This window comes from Polistes dominula, unplaced genomic scaffold (assembly GCF_049000335.1).
Source record: "Polistes dominula isolate Pdom_NZ unplaced genomic scaffold, Pdom_raw_medaka contig_73, whole genome shotgun sequence".
Taxonomy (NCBI): domain Eukaryota; kingdom Metazoa; phylum Arthropoda; class Insecta; order Hymenoptera; family Vespidae; genus Polistes; species Polistes dominula.
In genome coordinates, this window is record NW_028300951.1 from 2315941 (window position 1) to 2334020 (window position 18080).

General features: G+C 25.0%; 2 protein-coding genes across 5 annotated transcripts in view; one reads left to right on the forward strand and one right to left on the reverse strand.

Annotated features, from left to right (window-relative positions):
• LOC107063834 (uncharacterized) overlaps positions 1-18080 on the forward strand; it is a 192653-nt gene that overhangs the window by 165584 nt on the left and 8989 nt on the right.
• LOC107063959 (tubulin monoglutamylase TTLL4) overlaps positions 1-18080 on the reverse strand; it is a 184978-nt gene that overhangs the window by 161143 nt on the left and 5755 nt on the right. The gene's annotated exons all lie outside the window — the stretch shown is intronic.

Below are 18080 nucleotides of genomic sequence, written 5' to 3' on the forward strand. Positions count from 1 at the left end.
GTAAAATAAAATACAATACCATATGTATTATTGGAATTTATAAGAAAAATTGTATTAATAATAATAATAATAATAATTATAATTATCATAATATTATTTTATTGTATTTTGTGTAAAATAAATACCATATATATTATTAAAATTTATTTAAAAAAAAATTATATTAATAGTAATAATAATAATAATAATATTATTATTATTATACTTGTATCGTATTTTGTGTATAATAAATGCCATATCGTTTAAATGTAGACAAAAAAATTGTTTTAACAATAGAAATTGTGTAAAATTAAATATTAAAAATACAATTGTGTAAAATAAATGTCATATTGTTAAAATTAATAAAAAAAATTGCAATAACAATAATAATAATAATTATTATAATAATAATACTTATATATGTTTCTTCTTTTTTTTTATTATTACAATTTTACATTCATTTAATTATACATTTAATATTATTCACATTTGTTAAATAATTTAAACCAAAATTTTTTTAAAAATACATAAAATATGTAAAAACTTATTTTTATATATATTATTATTATTATTATTATTATTATTGTTATTTATATCAAATGTTAATACGGTTTGTTCTTTGAAAATGTATAAACGAAAAATGATTTCTTTTGAAACTCGTTAATCTTTAGGGCTTTAATCTTTTTTAGGGAATAGGGCAGGGGGGGTGGGTGGTGGGGGGAGGGGAAAGTACAATAATAATATAATATGAAAGAGGAATAATATAATATAAGCACTGGTTTACTAAAAGCAAACGATTTGCCACGTAAAAGCGTCACGAAAAGTATCCTAATTAGGCAATGAAAGGACTCCTTTTGTGGTCCTTGTAAGAAAGTCTGAATAAAAAGAACAAAAAAAAAAAAAAAGGATACCGATAACACGTGCGTCAGATTTTGAGAAGAAAACACACATACACACACGTACAAAGAGAACATTATCTTTTCGAATAAAATTATTCAAAAAAGAAAAAAAAACCATTTCCAAAAAAGGAATATCATTCTAATATATTGAAACGTATCATCACACACACACACACACACGCGACGATAAATTTTTTTTTATACGATTTTTATATTGAATAATTTTATAATAATATTATTTATGCGATTAATTGTTAATAAATATTTAAAAAAATAAAAATTATAATTATATATATGTTTGAATATTTTTTTAGATAAAAATTCGATTAAATGTTGATATCAAATTAATAAATTAAAATAAATAATTATATTATATAATAAAATAATATTAATTAATTAAATGTAATACAATTTTAATAAAATCTAATTTTATTTGTTACGTTATATTGTTAATATACGTATTATAAAATATTTATTTTAATTTAATTTAATTTAATTGTATTTTAATTTAATTACATTTTAATTTAATTACATTTTGTTTTATATTTATTATTATTAGAAATATTTAACGTGTAATTGATATTACATTGATAACCTATATAAACGAAAATTTGTTAAATTCTAATTTTTTATTGAAAATATTTATAAAAAATAATTATTAAAAATTACCTTCTAACAATTCTAAAAAATAATATACCAATCAACAAAATATTTTCCTTTTGTTTTATCGTCAGACGACCGTCTCACCGAGTTTTTTTTTTTTTTTTTTTTTTTTATTACAAAGATAAGAAAAAAAAAAAAAAGAAAATTGATATAAAATAAATGAGACACATTTACCAGAAGATATTTCTAAATCAAAATAAACAATCATACAAAAGGTTTCGTTTTCGCGAAAGTCATCAATTTTTTCATTTTTCTTTTTATTATTTCTTTTTTATTATTTTTTTTTTTTTATTCATAATACATCATAAATAATGAAAAAATAATTATGAGTACTGATTTAAATACCTCATCCCACACACTAAATCATACGTATAAGTATTGATGATATTCGTGTTAACATTTATAAATATGTTAATAATTATTTATAATTACAGAGAAGTAGAAAATTCGCATATTTTCTCTCGCATACACCATAATTCTTTAAACGATCAAAAAACAAAAATATACTCGTTCACAATTCACGACGAATGAAAAATAATTACTCACAACTTATGTACATATTGACAATTAATTATCGTCACATACGTTTAACCAATGATACGAATATTTATATATATATGAAAATATGGAAATACGATACAATCATCGAATATTTTTCTCAATAACACGTATATGGTAGATTGTAATTCAACAAAACGAGTCCATACTCGTAAGAAAATTAATTGCCAATAATTATTATTATCCGAATATGTGGAATGTTTTTTTTTTTTTTTTGGTAAAAATAATCATGAGACGATATTTCGCATACAAATCATTCGACGTATAATAAATGTAACGAAAATAAAAAAGAAAGACAGAAAAAGAAAAAAAAAACTAAAAAGGAAAAAATGTAAATAAAAAAAAAAAAAGCAAACGAATGTCAAATCGATTAACACAGGGGGGAACACAGAAAGCAACAGTAACAAACCATCGAATAAATTTTTTACCATTGGAACTTATACATATATGGTGTTATTAACTTACTAAATATAGAGTTCAAACAAATAATAATCAAGTATAAGAAAGTATTGGAAAGAAGTTAGTATTCAAGTACAAGTATACATCGATTGATGCAACGTATGGTTTGTTCACAACCAATCGCGTGATAGCAACATTCAATTATCGTTCTCTTCCTTAATTGTCAACTGTCCTTGTAACCAGTTCAATCATTGAGAATACTATACACACACACACACATTTTCATATAAATATTTTTATTTTTAATATGTATATTAGGAATGTAATGTACCATTAAATTGGTATTATAGTTTTGGTATTATAAATTTAATGGTACAATTATCAGGGAAAGAACAATTATATATTATGATGTTGTTTTAATTATAATCTTAATTTTCTATTAGATTAAAAATGAATGGTGTATTATTAAAAAGGGGGATTTCGTATATTAATTAATTATTAAATTATAATTATATATTATAATTTATTAATTAGTTGATTATTTATTAATATTAAATATATAAAAATAAAAAGATATATATATATATATATATTTTTTTTTATTTTTAAATTTTAATAAATAATAATTATAAATAATAATATTATTTATATATATAAATTAATATTTTAATTTAAATTAATAAAAAATTTATATATACATATATATATATAAAAATTTATTTTTGTGATACTGTACTTCTATATTATATTTGATATTGTATTAATTTTCATTTATATATAAATAAATTAATCTAAAAATAATATTAATGAAATAATTTATATTTTTTTCTAAATTAAAATTAACCATAATATAAATTGATTAATATTAAATATATAAAAAAAATTAAAAAAAAAACATTTATAAATATATTTGTATATTTCTAATTCTAATTTAATATTTTTTTTATGAAAGATTATGAATAAAAACAAAGCAAAAGTAAAAGCAAAGCAAAAAAAAAAAAAAGAAAAAAAAAAGAAAAGAGAAAAAAAAATTACTGAATAATATGCAACTGTCCATATCAAATTATCAGTTGCATCAGAATTAAACTCCACGACGATTTTACATTTTAAAAAGCTAATTAATAATCTGGTCCATCGACTAATTTGCATATATTCTCTCGTGGACTTCTAAAAAAGAGTAATTTTTTGCACAAAATTTTTTTTTTTTTTTTACACAAATAGAATCTTATTAAGCACCCAAGATAAGCACAAAACAAGTCCAATATAAAAGAAAAAAAAAAAAGAAAAAAAAGAAAATAAGAAAGAAAAGATAAAATATAAAAATTCAAGCAAACTTAATTTTATACCAGAAGTAAAGCTGACTATCAAACAACAAAAACAAAAAACAAAACCAAAAACGAAGAAGAAGTTCCCTGGAATCGAAAAAAGATTTCCAACCACTACCTTTACCTTTACCTTTACCTTTTACTTTTTTACATTTATTTATATTCCATTGTTTTTTTACTACCCCCACCTCCTCTCCTACCTCTTCTTCTTCTTTTTATTCTTCTATTTTTCACTAACAATAAACCTAAAAGAGACAGGGCAAAATTGGAACTGAAAAACGCGCTGTCACGTATCTTTTAACGTTTTATTCCTCTTCTCTCTCTCTCTCTCTCTCTTTCTCTCGTTCTCACTCTCATTTAAAAATATATCCTGCTCTTGATCTTGATATATAAAAAAAAAAATAAAATAAAATATATAAGAAAAGAAAGAAAGAAAGAGAAAGAGAGAAGAAGAAAAATACGCGATTATGTCCTCGATATTCTCGCGTCTGACTCACCTCGTGCCAGCACGTGTTCTACCTGTGCACCACACCACCACCACCACCACCACCACCATCATACAATCACCACCACCACCATAATAATATCGAAGTCGCGAGTCTCTTTTATCCTCTCCCCTCACTTCTTCCTCCTCCTCCTTCTCTTCTCAAACCTCTTACGATGAGGAAGGAATGGGGCGGGGTGGGGGGGGGTTAGAAGGGGACACTTACACGAAAGAAAGAATGAGATCTTTACACGTATGATATGCACATATGTATGTGTATATGTATGTATGTTTATCCTCGATTATTTCTTCTTCTCTCTTACCAATGGGAAACACGAGAGACTGTGTGTTCTTCTTTTCTCTCTTAACTCTCCCTCTCCCCCCTCCCCGCCTCAACCCCACCACCACAAACCCCTTTGACGTTTTACTCCCCTCGTCACAAAACCCCTTTTCCTCTTCTTCTTCTTCTTCTTCTTCTTCTTCTTCTTCTTCTTCTTCTTCATCCTGATGTAGAAAAATAAGAAGAATAAGAATAAGAAGAAGAAGAAGAAGTTCGTCCTCGTCTATCTCATCGGTATTCGAGAGGTTTGCTCCGGTCTCGTGGGAAAATGAGGCAGGTGGTAGTTAGATCTTCGAGTTCAGGAACGAGAAATGTGCCGTGTTTCTCTCTCTCTCTCTCTCTTTCACTTTATCTGTTTCTTCTTCTTGTTCCTCTTTTCTCTATATAGATATATATATATATATAGATATATATGTATGTATGTATATGGATATGTATATATAATCTCATTCATTGGAGAACTCACTTACGTATGTAGGTAAGTACGTATATATACATGTGTATGTTTATGTGTACTTACTTACATGTGCATGTGTAAGATACTTATGTAATATATATATATATATATATATATATATATATATATATATATATATATATATGTATATTTATATGAATGTATGTAAGAGAGAAAAGAGCCGGCAGGTACATATTTTTGTTCAATCATCCGAGGTAGGGACCAATTAACGGATACTCCCCTTTTTAACGAACACTTCCGGCTCTCGAATTAAAACCAAAATCACGAAAAATTTTAACACTTGATTAATTTTTTTTTTTTTTTTTTTTTTTTTAAATTAATATATGGTTTATTAAGAATTTTGTAGGATTATTGATATTGGTTATTGCTTATTTTAGAAAATGGTATAATAAAGAGAGAGAAAGGGAATAAACAATATATATATATATATATATATATATATATATATATATATATATATAGAAATCAAATAGAATGTATTAGGATGAATTAAAAATGTTTGTGTTAATTTAAATTTAAAATTTCAAAATAAATTTTTACAAAAATAATTCTCTTATACAATTTTACAAATGAAATTATTAATATTATAATATATATAATTTTAAAGAAATTAATATTGTATTATTATTAATATATTATTATTATTATTATTATTATTATTATTATTATTATTATTATTATTATTATTATTATTATTATTATTATTATTATTATATTATTAAGGTTTCAACACAATAAACAAACATAATTTCAATACACTCTAATTTACCCTTATTCAATAGTTCACCCAATATAATTTAATAACACATATATATATATATAAGAAAACCTAATAGAATATGTAACCATATATATATATAGGAAAATAAAATAAAATATATTAGATTAAATACTTAAATAAATAATAATATTTAATAAAATATATAAATTAAATAAATAATATATATTATCAAAGTTTCAACACAATAAACAAACATAATTTCAATACACCCTAATTTACCCTTATTCAATAGTTCACCCAATATAATTTAATAACACATATATATATATATATATATATATATAAGAAAACCTAATAGAATATGTAACCATATATATATATATAGGAAAATAAAATAAAATATATTAGATTAAATACTTAAATAAATAATAATATTAAATAAAATATATAAATTAAATAAATAATATATATTATTAAAGTTTCAACACAATAAACGAAGATAATTTTAATCCACCCTAATTCACCCTAATTTAATAGTTCACCTAATATAATCTAATAATATACATAAATAAAAAAACTTAATAAAATATATAACCAAATATATATATATATATATATATATATAAATTCGAAAAACGATTCGTAAGCATCGAAAAGTTCGTATTTTTACTTTTTTCTTTTTCTTTTTCTTTTTTTTTTTTTTTCTTTTAATGAAAGGATAATAAATTTTGCCTAAAAGGACATCAAATTGATACAACTTCGTGTTCATTTTCATTTAACTTCATTTTCACTAACTAATATGATACCTCGTGTGTTAACGTAATATCCTTTAACCAAAATTGATACTCTAAATTACAATTACGATTCTCTTATCTCTCGATTTATTATTATTTTATTATTTTATTTTTGTTTTTGTTTTTTTTTTTTTGCAGTACTTATTGCCCTTATTCTTACTTTACTCATATTAACTTCGTTTTACTTCTTTTATTATACTGCAAAAAAATTTCACGACGAAGAGAGCGAAAGTCATCGTCGTCGTTGTGTTATTTTCTTTCGGTTTCATTAAGGAACGCTAATTATTCCAAATGATCGTCTTTTTACTCTCTTTCGCAAGTGCATAAAATTTTCATTCTTTTTTTCTTTTTTCTTTTTCTTTTTTCTTTTTACATAACGCCACACATGATAAAAAGGAAGAGATTAAAAAGGAAAAAAAAAGAAGACAAAAAAATTTGATACAAATGAAAGACCAAAATTTGAAGTCTTAAGTACGCGAATTAAATGAAATCCATATTAAAAATTTATTTAAACCAAAATTAATATTAATTATTAACACTACTCTTTATTAATCTAAAATAACTTTGACAAAGTATTGTAAAAAAATTTATAAACAAAAAAAAATTAAAATCTATCTACTAGATAATAATAATTATTTTCATTATTTTCTTATTGAATATGAATTTAATTTTTGTTTAAATACTCATTTACAATAAACACCTATCTCAGATCATTCAAAATAATTACATTTCTAACTTAGTCAACAATCAAAGATCGTTGCAGTAAAAAATTAAAAAAAAAAAATAAAAATTAGAATCAAAATAAGGGAACAAAAATTGTTCGGGCGCGAATTATTAATTGGCATATAAAAAAAGAGCAAAACAACAAATCAGAAACGCGCGATCTAAAAAATGTATGAGGAACCCTCTTTTCTTTCTCTCACCTATACATACACATATATACACACATGCTATACATCTACGAACAACAACATGGTTGAAAGAATCCTCCGAGACGGAAATGAGAAAGATGAGTCAGCCTCCTAGGAATTTGGGGATATAAGCTTTAGGCTTTGACGATCATCATACCTGAGAACCCAGATCAGTGTAGGTGGTCCTCCTCCTCCTCCTCCCCCTCCTCCTCCCTCTCCCCCTCCTCCCCCTCCTCCTCTTCCTTACCACCTACTCATTCCAACAAGTTTTTTTTTAGATGCGTCATTAGACGCGTATCATGCAAAACATGTCGTCTGTTCTTTTATGTTTAATCGATCATCATCGTCATTAACACATTATTCATCGATCAAAAATGTATATTAGTATAGGTATGAATAAAATTAATTAAATAAATAAATAAATAAATAAATGTTATTATTCAAACGTAAAATAATAATAATAATAATAATATTTATTATATTCAATGTTTTATTCATATACCATATATATATATATATATATGGTATATTAAATAATTGTTTATCAATAATTATTATAATAATAATATTATTATAAATAATTTTATTTATAATATTCAAAATAATTGATTTTTAATTTTATTAATAATTATAATAAATATTAATAAACGGTGAGAGAATCAATTTCTTCCTTGCATCCTCCTCCTACACCTCCCACTTCAACTTCTCACCTGCGACCTAAATTAACCTACCACCTTACCTACTATCCTCAATAATTTTGGTGTAACGTTATTGGACGAGACAAATTTATTTAACCATCGAAGAAAAGACACTCTGTGTAATTTGTCTTTCCTCTCAGAAGCTCTCTCCTCTCTCTCTCTCTCTCTCTCTCTCTCTCTCTCTCTCTCTCTCTTTCTCTCTCACATCAGAAAGTTTTCTTCGTCGTCAATGAAAATTCTCACGTGCCAAATTCTATCGAGAATTTTTCGAAAGGAGAACCAACCGGTCGATATATTTATCGAGATGATATCTTATCGAAGAAAATAATAATAATAATAATAATAATAATAATAATAATAAATAAGCATTAATAAATAAGCAAGCAAATAAATAAGAAAAGAATAAAAGAAAATTTATATATAGAAAATAATATAATAATATTGTATATATAATATATTATAATATTGTAGAATAATATATAATATCTACAATATTATATAAAAGAAGAAGAAATATATAATATTATATATATATTATATATTATTTGAATAAATAATTATTTGTATTAATTAATTATTTAAATAGTAATATATATTATATATTATATTAATTTATTTATTATAATATTATTATATTAGTTGTGTATATTATATATTAATTTTGTATATTATATTATATATTATTTAAATAAGTAATTTATTTCTATTTATATTATTTGAATATATTTGAATATTTATTTTATTTATATTATTTGAATAAATATTTATTATAATATTATTATATTAGTTGTGTATATTATACTAATTTTGTATATTATATTATATATTATTTGAATAAGTAATTATTTATATTAATAAGTAATTTAAATAGTAATATATTATATACTATATTAATTTTTTATTATATTAATATTATATTATTTGTCCACAAGCAACAAAAAATAATAATTTATCGTCAAATAGTAATATATATATATATATATATTAATTATATAATATATTATTTGAATAAGTAATTATTAATATCAATAAAATAGTAATACATTACAAATATATCGTTTTAATTATTTATTATATTATTAAATTATTTATACGCAAGCACCAAAAAAAAATTAATAATAATTATATCTTATCATTTAAATTTAACAATAATAAATTATAATCTTTTTTTTACCATTATAATTTAAAAATTATTATTATATAACATTATATAAAATTTTGTAAATAAAAGAAGAGAGTAGTAAACGAAAAAAAGAAAAAAAAATAAGAATAAAAAAAACCAAGTAAGAAGAAGAAGGAGAGTGAAAGAGAGAGAGAGAGAGAGAGAGATCTTTAATTTCCAGTGTCTAAGGCCCGTGCCCGATACAATGGGGCCCCATGGTATACATTCACCATCCTTCTTCTTTCTTTTCGAAACCGAACGGAGACCGGCTGCGTGATATACGCGTGGGAAAACCGAGCACGTGCGCGATCTTGGGCCCAAAGAACGGACCACAAAAGGGCGCCTTCGAGGTCCTATTCCCTCCTTCCCCCTTCCTCCTTCCCATACGTTCCCTTACCTTCCCCCTTGACCCCCGTTAAAACTGAACTCAACGTCGGCTGCCGGAGGCGACTAAAGAAAAAAAGAAAAAAAAAGAAAAAGCAAAGAGGAAAAGAAAGAAAAAATGGGTAAGAATTCAAATATCGATTGTTATAATCGATTTACCGATCGAAACATTTAAAATTAATGTAAGTTTGCTAAATTTTGCGAGATATGGTTAATTAGTTTTTTTTGTTAATTTATTATTGATTATTAATTAGCAATATTTTTTTATCGAAATTCGTCGAATAATTTGTTTCTTCTTGCAATAAATAAAAAATATAAAAAAAATAAATAAATAAATATAAAAAGTATGCACCTACCAAAAGAGAAATTTATATAAACATATATATATAATAAAAAATAATAATAATATAAATAATATAATAATAATATTGATTTTTTTTTAATAAATATTTGCCGATTATAATTTCTTGACAATCTATTGGGTGAACAACACAACAACAAATTTCCACATAAATTCCATGTAAATTTGAAATATATTTTAATAAAAAAAAAAATAAAAAAAATGTATTCCTAAACAAATGACATATATTCATACCAATTATTTATAATATCACCAATAAAAAAAAAAAAAATTCTAAATCAAATCAATCAATCAATCAAATAATTCATATGAAAGTATTGACATTAATTGACAAATGAGTTGATTATGATTTTCAATAGTTTGCTACTACAACTTATATGTATTACCTTTCTCTCATTCACTCAATCATTCACTCACTCATTAACTCACTCATCAAAAAATAGACAAACTGAATAGATAGAAGTATTACAAAATTAAACTCTCGAGAAAGTGTTAAAGATCAGCACAGGAAAAGATTTCACTGTGTATTCTCTCTCTCTCTCTCTCTCACACACACACACACACACACTCAGAGAATTGGAAAGGTCGAAGGTGACGGGAAGGCAAAAGATTCAGGTTTCACTTTGCAAGCAAGCTAGTAAGAGAAAAAAACAAAATAATAACAATAATAATAATAATAATAATAAGTAAAAGAATAAGACATATAAGAAGAAGAAGAAGTAGAAGAAGAAGAACGCGTGTATTATACGCGAAATAACACACGGCATGCGCTTTGGTATTGTGAGCACGTGCCATGGCAGCAAGCAACATATAGGCATACCACTATTCAATTAAACAGAGGGCGAAAAGGGCATTTAAATAGGGCGAAGTGCAGAAGAGAGGAACTTACTCACTCACTCACTCACTCTTACTCTTTCACTCTGGTAGGTGCATGTGCGAACGCCTGGCGCCAGGTGAACCTAACTTCTTCGTGAGAATGTTCCTCGTTTCTTCTTCCTTCCTTCTTCTTCTTATTTTTATTTGTATTTTTATTCTTATTCTCGTACTTCATTTTAATCTTTACTTTCTTTATTTCTCTTTTCTACTACTACCAACAACATCATCATACAAATATCAAGCAACTTACTCTTACTAATTCGTGTACATCTTAACAGTTACTTCACCATAAGTGTAAGAGTAGGTCAACAGGGTTGAGAAGGTGTCTTATTTTTTTTTTTTTATATTCAGTTGATCTCTTAATTACTTAATTATACTACTTATAAAAGGATCTTCACGAGTAATATGTGTTGTGTGTGTTTTTTTTTATTGATTGATCATTTAACTACACCTAAGCAAACTCATCCTTTAATCCTAATTCAAAATATTAGTTATATAATAACAAGTATTGTATAAGGAATATTTGACGATTCTAGTTAACAACAAAAATGTGGGTTAAATATTAATACCTTCTCAAATTAGAATAATAATATCTAATATTTAAATTATTCAATATTTTAATAGATACATTTAGATGTATTCTATGAAACAACATCAACAACAAGAACAACATTGGAAGATTAAAACTAATATTAATATATTTAATTTTATAATATGTGGTATGTTAATTGATACTTTTTAAACCTAATAATAATATCTAATATATTAATTATTATAATATATAATACATAATATATAATATAATAAAATACATTTGTGTGTATTCTATAAAACAACATAAACAACAAGAACAACATTGGAATGTTATAAAATACTAATACTAATATATTTAATTTTATAATATGTGGTGTATTAATTGATACCTTCTAAACCTAATAATAGTATCTAATATTATAATTATTATAATTAAACATTTGTATTTTATGAAACAACACCAACACCAACACCAAAAACAAGAAAAAAAAAAACAACATTGAAAGATTACATCTAATATTAATATAAATTATAATAAGTGATGTGTTAATTATATACTATAAAAAAAGGAAATATAATTTTTAATAATAGTGAAACAACTAAATATAGTAATATACATGGTAACCCTCCTATATAAGTATGATCTAAGTGAGCAGACACGTGCTAAGAAACAAACGAAGCGTGGTATTGCACGAGGGGTTGCAAATGGAAAGGAAAAAAGGAAGTCGAACGATCTCTTCTCGAATGTGGGCACGAGCCAAAACGACATACGCACACACATATACAAAACACGATGTATTATACAATTCCCGCGTTACACTACTAACATATGTTCTCTCGCGAACAGCTGACGCGTGTGTGTACTTCGTTTAATAAAAGTACTCGATTTAATCGTACTTCATTTAAGTATCAATGAGTGTTCTGTGTGTGAACATATATATATACATTATATTATTATATTTACGCTTGCATTTACGTTTTCATTGTAATTACCGAATGTATTTATATATTTATATTATTAAAAGTATTGTGTGTGTGTGTGTGTATGTTGAGCAATTAAAACGATTGGCAACGTTTTCTTATACTACTATTCCTTTGAAAATATAATTCCCTATTTAATTTTTGTTTTTTAACTCGTACATACAAATCTAACATAATATAAGTAAATATTAAAAAATTGAATAATTTTTTAAATAAAAGTTATAAATAGAATGCATGTGTGTTTAACACGTTAAGTGTCACGTCAGTCACAAGTGACTGACATTAAACTTCCCGTTTAAGTCACGTCAGACACATGTGCCTGACACTCAATCTCGTTTTGCCGCCCGTGGTCTGACGATGATTTCCGTAAGAATTTACGTGATGCTCAACGTGTTAAAATATATAAGTAAAATACATTAGAGTATAAGAATAATTGTTAATTATTCGAAATGAATGTGTATTGTTACCTAAAAACACCGGGTATATGATCGGAGTACCGACCTAGTCGAATTTCACCTTCAGACTGGTACGTTGTCGTCTGTCAAAACACTTTTATTCAATGTTACGTTTATATGACTTTTCGAATGTCGCGCATGTGTACAACAGTAATAATATTCTTAATAAAGAGAATTTAACAATAAAACGTTGTAATTTTAACATTTTTTGTATTCTAATGTAATTATTTTATCGCTTATGCGCAATGATGACTTCGAGAGTTAAATTATGCTATAATATAAGAACAGTGTATTAAAATATTAATATATTTAATATTTTAAAAATTTCGTAGGGTATTTTTGAAAAGTTCGTAGGGTGAGAAATATATATTGTTACCTGAAAACATTGAGTATACGGTCAGAGTACTGTCATCCTCGAGATTCACATTCAGACTGGAATGTAGTCATTTATTACAGATACTTTTAAATATTCTCCCATACTCTCCCTAACCATCTCACCTCTTCACCAACAACCCCTCACCCACTACCACACATCTCCCCAACCCCTTCCACCCTTTTTCCACCCCTTTCCCACCTACCGATCCGATTCTGGTAATTTATTACCGTTGCACACATGCACGACATTCCGAAAGTCATCTAAACAGCATTGAATAAAATGATTTTCATAGATGACAACGTACCAGTCTGAAGGTGAATTTCAAACAGAAAGGTACTCTGATCATATACTTGGTGTTTTCAGATAACAATACACGTTTCATTTCATTAATTGATAATTATTTTAATGCACTAATGTATTTTACTTGCATTACAGGACAATTTAACCCTAAAAATCACCACTGCGCATGAACGATAATATAATTACATTAGAATGAAAAAAAATACTGAAATTAGAACATTATAATCTTAAATTCTATTAATTAGATGAATTATTTCCGTTCTGCACATGCGTGACATTTGGAAAGTCATATAAATCACATTGAATAAATGCAGTTACATAGATGACCACTTGTCAGTCTGAAGATGAATTTCGAAGAGGATGGTACTCCGATCGTATACTCGGTGTTTTTAAACATCAATTAACATTTCTTTCGATTTATTAACAATTATTCTAATACTCTAATGCATTCTACTTACAGGAACATTTTACTGATTATATTTGATAAACCCCGTTAAAAGACTTTCATGTTTTTAATCTGATATATCAAAGATTTAATCTAAGATTAAATTAGAAACAACACATATGCTTTTCTACGAAACTTGTAATCCTGATTTATGTTGTTTCTGACCGCCCACTAAAAGATATATCATACTTGTATATTGTTTCGAAAAAAAAAAATAAAATACAAAAACATATTAAAAATCTATGATGGTAAAACTAATTCCCGTTAGGTCGGTCCTAGTAACGGAAACACTTATGACCTAATTCTTACATCCTTAAAGGTCATATTATTTTAATAATAAAATATAGTTCCCTTTGAAATTTATTTTCTTAAATTTCAACAACAACAACAACAAAAAAAAAGAAAATATTCTCTATGATAAAAAAAAAAAAAAAAAGGAAAAATATCAAACGGTACTTAAATAACTCAAACAGTACTTCAAAACTTTAACTTAGAACGTGATATACTTTAAGGATGTTTATTAAATTGCAGCTGTCCAAATGTATGTGAAAAATAATTCAAATGGGGCCCGACAAAAATAAACAAATAGAAAAATAATTGATAACCAACAGATTTTAGTTTTATAATCTAACAGTTTGTTTACAACTAAAAGATAAGAGAAGGAAAAAAGATAAATAGATGTGAATTATCTAAAAAAAAAAAAAATAAAATAAAAAGAAGAAAAATTTCCTCAATCATTTTCCACGAAGCAGGAGAAAATCCTCTACGAGTGACGTGAGATTTTTCTTATCGTTCATATTGAAAAAACGTAATATATGACGTAAAACATAAACGCCTAACTTACACACATGCGTACGTGCATAGATGCGTGATATGTATGTGTGATTGTACCGGGCGTACAAAATATTATTTTAAAAAAATCTTATAAAGAAAATAATATTAATAAAAGAAAACAATGTTTTTTTTTTTTTTTTTTTTTTTTTTCATCAAATGTGATCAACTGTAAAATAATGTAAGATTTTTTTTCGTAAATATTTGTGTCCATTTTTTTGTATTGCAAAACTAAAAATTACAGAAATTATTTGCAAAGTTTGTTAGTTGAATATATTGTTGAATATTTTTTCTCATTTTTACCATAAAATGAAAAATTATCGAAACAATTACAAAATATATTAGTTAATAATTATATATAATTATAATAATTAATGTAATAATAATTATATATAATTATTTTATTTAATATAATATATAATATAATATAATATAATAATTATATATTATTATTATAATTATATTCTATAATATATAATTTTTTGGATAATTTTTTCTTTTATATTTTTAACCATAAAATTAAAAATTACAGAAAATATTGCAAAGTTTATTAGTTAAATATTTTTAATAATTTTTCTTTTATATTTTTAGCCACATAAAATTAAATATTACTTGAACGTATTAACAAGTATTAAATATTACAAGAAATATTGTTAGTATATTCGGTATCACCCGGTATAAATAAATGTATATATATATATATCATAACGTCGATGATTTTAATTATTTATGAGAGGAAGATGTAAGTGTATAATCACGTTAGAAACGTGGAAAGAAATATTGCAAGAACGAGACAGTCAATGGTTGCTTGTGATCGATCAATGTCACTTGGATCTCTACTATACATCTTTTTGTTAATCTTATTTGTCCTATCTTTTTTCATCTATGTTTCTATCTCATTCTTTCTATCTTTCTTGGAATAGACTAGATATATATATATATAACACCAATCGTGCCATTAACGATACGAATTATTAAATCAATTCGAGAAGCTAGATACATTCCGTCATTTTATAAATTTTCTAATTATATAAGACTACTTTAACACTTCTATGATACTGTTCTATTCATTTTGTCTCATTAATTGCAATTAGTAATCATTTATACATATATATATATGTATATAACAATTTTAAATACATAATATATATATATATATTAATATTTTATTAATTATTTAACAAATTTATTTATTTTAAATGAAATATAATAAAATATATAATATAATACAAATTTTTTATTTATAATTATTTATTTCAATAATATATCTTAAATATATATATATATAATTTTATTTATATAATTATATAATAATTTTTAAATAAAATATAATACAAATTTTATTTATATAATTATTTATTTTAATAATATTTTAAATATATATATATATATATTGATAAAATAATTAATAATAAAAACATGGTACGAATTTTTACGAGAAGCTTAATTTTCATTTTTTGGTGAAGCAGACATTCGCACCAATTGTATATTTTCTCTTTTTTTTTTTTTTTTTTTTTTTTTTATTATACCCCTTTTTTTGTATTTTCTTTTCGCTTTCTATTTCTTCTTCTTTTATTTGCGAGCAAGATAATTTTGCTCGATTATTTTCGAAGGTAGTAGAAAGATCATTTAAACGTTGTTCGCACCGAATAATTACGGGCGTACTTTTTTCTATCCGTTCACCATCCGTTACTTTTTTCTTCTTCCTACCGACTCTTTCCTTCTCTCTCTCTCTCTCTCTTTCTCATATATATATATTATATACATTTGAGTGGTACTTTTTTTTTTATTTCACTCTTTTAACGATCGACTGCGTCATTAAAAAACTGGCGGCAGTTCGATAGAGTAAGAACAGATCGCGAGATAAAGTCGACTCGATTCGATCTTCCCTCCCTCCCACCCTCCCTCACCCTCTTCTCACCTCACCCTTCTTTCTCCTGTTTTAGTTTATTTTTTTGGTTTCATTCTCCCCACCTTTTTGCACTCTTTCGTCGTTAAAAGAAATCGAACTTGTTCTCTCTCTCTCTCCATCTCTCTCTCTCTCTCTCTCTGTTTTTTTTTTCGTTTTAGTTCCAATTCGAGGTCCAATTAAAAAGCGAAAATTGGCAAGGCACCCTCTCTCCTATCCTGTTATTTGATTCCGAATATTATTTGAGAATCCAAAACTCGCACTTCTACGGTTTTTTGTTGCACAAGTATTTAGGGGAGAGGGAGTTAGAGATTTAGGGAGGATGAGGGTGGAAGGAAAAAATAAAATAATAAAATAAAAATCAATTAATTTGAAAGTAATAATAGCGGTGGGTGTATATTTTAAATTGAAATATATTAAAAAATATTATATCAATTTTAAAAATTGGAAATTCAAAATGTGGAATAAGAGATTTAGGGAGGTTGAGGGTGAAATGAAAAAATACAAAAAAAAATAAAATAAAATAAAATAAAAATCAATTGATTTAAAAGTAGTAGTGGGCGGTCTAATTATTAAAATTAAATTAAAATTATTGTTAATTAAGTTCAAATATAACGATGAGTGTTAACGCGTGAACATTTTTACACCTAAATAACAAGAAACATTATTTATTTCATCAATGCATAAAATTGCATTTAAAAATGCATTACCTGTATTACCTGGCAATTATTTTATTACACAATACATTGACTATCTTATTTAAAATAATTTTGAATAATATAGAATCCCCGAAAGCAACCTATTTGTATCTATCTCTTTCTCTCTGATGCATCTCGTTTAACAACAAATCAAAGATGTCAACGTGTTAAGAAAACTAGTAGTTGTAAAGGAAGGGATGATGGGTCATCCTTGGTATCAAGAATGAAGTATCGTTATCTTGAGGGGTTTGCTGGGATTCGTGCCGCCTTCGCGCATTAACATGAGCGTAAAATGATCGATCGATCGAACCGAATGAAGGAAGTAAGGAAGGAAGGAAGGAAGAAATGAACGAACGAACGAACGAACGGATAAGATCGTTTGGTAGCAACGATACAGTAAAATACACACATATACACATAATACTCTTCCTTCGTAAGAGAGCAAACATCGAAAAGGGGAACACCATTTACTACCAACCACTACCATTACGATCAACTACTACTAACACACACCACTAC